Source organism: Mastomys coucha, unplaced genomic scaffold, assembly GCF_008632895.1.
Source record: "Mastomys coucha isolate ucsf_1 unplaced genomic scaffold, UCSF_Mcou_1 pScaffold15, whole genome shotgun sequence".
Lineage (NCBI taxonomy): Eukaryota > Metazoa > Chordata > Mammalia > Rodentia > Muridae > Mastomys > Mastomys coucha.
Genome location: NW_022196897.1, coordinates 137230723 through 137234233, shown reverse-complemented (window position 1 = coordinate 137234233; position 3511 = coordinate 137230723). Strand labels below are relative to the sequence as shown.

General features: G+C 44.6%; 1 protein-coding gene across 13 annotated transcripts in view; it reads left to right on the top strand.

Annotated features, from left to right (window-relative positions):
* LOC116091140 overlaps positions 1–3511 on the top strand; it is a 24662-nt gene that overhangs the window by 3840 nt on the left and 17311 nt on the right. The window lies entirely within an intron of this gene.

The window sequence follows — 3511 nt, the reverse complement described above, 5'->3', positions numbered from 1 at the left end:
AAAAAAAAAAAAAAGGAGCATGTGGCAGACAAAGTGTGTTTGTTTACCTTACAGTGGACCAGAGAACAGAATGAAGCAGGAACCAGGGGCTCTATGTAATCCTTAAAGGCCCACTTCTGTTGAACTATCAGTTAACTGTAAGCTATGGAATCTTTAGGTTCCATATCTTCCCGCAATATTGCCACCAGCTGTGAAATAAGCATATAAAATAGGAACATTTCACACTCAAATTCATCAAACCATGGCAATCTTGTTGGCTTGGAAACCACATTTGGAAAACCCACTAAGAGGAATTGCCGACTCCTGAAATGAGGATGCTTGAAATTTTAGTGATCTGAGATTGAGTGAGAGGAGAGGACAGAACCTAAGTGAAAACGGTGCATGCTAGTAAGTTCTCTGAGTTCCACAGGAAGGGTAATTTCTACTTTCAGCTCCCAAAGGGAAGGTATCAAACTTCTACAACTGACATTCTCAGATAACTTCTAAAAATGTCTGCCATGTTTTCCCTTTTCTGTTGTCCCCACTGTGTGATCTAGCTCTATTTGGAAAAACAGAAAAGATGTACCTCCCTGCCCTAGTTTGCCTTCCATTGCTGTGAAAAATACCATGACTAAAAGCAACTTGGAAAGAGTTTATTTCATCTTATAGTCCACGAGTCAGAAGCGGTGACACACAGTGACAGTTGGCTACTACTGAAGGAAAAGTCAGAGCAGGGACTCAAGGCAAAAACCTGGAAGCCGAGGTCATGGAGAAGCACTGCTTATTGGTTTTCTCTCCACGGCTTGCTCAGCTTGCTTTGTTATACAACCCAGTGCCACCTACCTGGGGATGGCACTGCCTGTATTGGGCTGAATCCTCCCACGTTTTCTCAGTTGTAGATTCTTCTTCCCAAGTAACACTAGCTGTGTTGAATAGAGAAAAACCAACCATTACATTTCCTCATGAATGCTCTTGATTCTCTAATTCTATATCCATAGCTATGAGAGTCAAGTGCTGGAGTCTCCAGGACTTATGCTAACAGAAAATGTTCTGATCTGCTACTCCCCTTAGCTCTTTAAATATCAGAAAATTTTGGTTCTGTGTAGCTCTCCATTATATTTCTCAAGGGCTTTTAGGGCTTTTAGGCCTTACTATCCATGAGCTGAGAGACTATACTGGAAATTATTGATTACTGTGGTCACAAACAGGGACTCATGGTTCCAAGGGAGTTAGTTTCAAAGCACAGTGACCAAGAAACAAGATAAGAAACTCAACTGCCCTGGAAGGTCATGGAGGTCTTCAAGCTCCAGCAAGAAGAGAGGCAGCTTAAATAGAAAGAAGTGCAGCAAGGGCTAGAGAAGCATCTCAGAGACAGAATGCTTAGCTAATGTGGAACACTCCTCCCCCCAAAAAACTACCAATAAATGCACCATTTGGGGTTTTAGAGGCTTTGTATATACAAATCACAAAATCCTAATCCAGAGCCCAGATTCCAAACTTATAGTGAAAGGAATCAATTCTAGAAGGGCCTTGTTGAAGTTACTCTTGTTCTTTGGCAGTTATCTTGTAGACAAGGCTACTCACTATGCAGTCAAGAATGACCTTGAAATTATAATCCTCCTGCCTCCATCTTCCAGGCACTGGGTTGGAATTACAGGAATGTCTAGTCTTATATGGTGCTGGGGATAGAATCCAGAGCCTCATGCATATAGGCAAGCAATCTACTAACAGTTCTACCCCAGCCCAAGGCCATGTTATCCTTGAGTTTCTCAGAAGTTGTGTTACATTGAAAACACATTTTGCTTGCTTGTAATTCTAACAAAAGAAGCCATTTGTCCTTTAGCCATCTTCTCAGTGAACACAGGGAAGTCTGTGAGAGACATAAAACTCAGAGTCCGTTCATGAAAATAGGATGTTCTCTCCCTGAGAGTCCAGTGTCTGTGGAGAGGTTGGATCCTTGAAGGTTCTGTGTGTACAGGTCACAGATCATTTCTATTTCCTGGAGGAGTCCTTGTACAGATGACCCAAGACTGACTTCTCTGAGTTTCACACTCTGGTGCCAGCCATGTAGGTGGTAGGGACAAGACATCTGTTCACTGAGTTCCTGGTCCCTAGCATCTAGTGGACGTGAGGTGGAATGTCATATCAGCATATGATGGACTTCCTGGAAGTTCCCAAGCCTAAGGTAGGCTCTCTTCATTGTCAGCAGACCCTCCAGCTTCTTAGTAGAGAATGGAATAAAAAGCTCAGACTTCTCATTCTTTTTTTGGTTTTTTTCGAGACAGGGTTTCTCTGTGTAGCTCTGGCTGTCCTGGAGCTCACTCTGTAGACCAGGCTGGCCTCGAACTCAGAAATCGCCTGCCTCTGCCTCCCAAGTGCTGGGATTAAAGGTGTGCACCACCACTGCCCGGCTCAGACTTCCCATTCTTAGGGCTCCTCCCTGATTTCCAGGGCTATTCCCCTCCATTGGTTGGGAATTAAGGTCTGTGATACCTAGAAAGTTTGGCAGAGAGGTAGAAGAAGGGACATCATCTATATTTTAAGACACCATAACTAGATGGCTAGAATAACGGTTCAGTGGGCTGAGTACACTTATGTGAATACTTATGTGAATACTTGAACATAGGTTTATTTCTCTGTCTTAGAATGCTCAGGGCCAAGGCACTCCTTCATGGCAGGTGGGTACTACAATATATGTGACGATTCAAGTTTCTAGGCTGCCTTTGAGCGTGTAGATTTTAGCAGGTGGCTGACGTGAACATTCTGTTGTGATCTGGGTTTGAGGACAAAAAGAAAGGGAGCTTGAGTTTTTCCTGGCCAGGCCTGGAATGACACCAGCTCTTCCATTAGCCACCCAGCCATGTTCAACTGCAAGGAGAGGGGACCAGAGTTGGGTGATCACGTAGTGGCCTCTGTTTTGGTAGGTGTATTTGAAAGCCTTCTCAACCTGACTTTTGTAGGGAACTTAATGATTGGATGAACATCTTCAACTTTAAGCTTTGTTTCCTGAGTCAGAAGCGGTAACACACAGTGACAGTTGGCTACTACTGTTTACTGCTTGGTTCTGACTCATTATTTACAAAGAAACCTGAGTGTTGGCATCCCTCCAGAGTCTCGTGGGAGGGAATTTGAGGCAGAGAGCAGGAGTATTTGATTTGCTAGTTTGGGCTTTGAGACACTGCCCCCTGCCCCAGCACTTCCTTCTTGCTCACTTCAGGAACAAACTTCTTTTTTCAAAGATTAGTTTTTAAATTGTGTATATGGATATGTGTGGGTGTATTTGCAGGAGAGTGCAGGTGCTGTGGAGGCCAGAGACATCAGACACCTGAAGCTGGAGTTATAGGCAGTTGTGAGCCACTCAGTGTGGGTGCTGGAAACCAAATTTAGAGCCTCTGCAAAAGCAGTACTCACTCTTACCCGCTGAGCCTTCTCTCCAGCCCCTCCCCACCCTCAACCAGACTGCAAAGCACTGCTGGGCTTCAAGACCTTCCACCCACTCCTCCTCCTCCTCCTCCTCCTCCTCCTCCTCCTC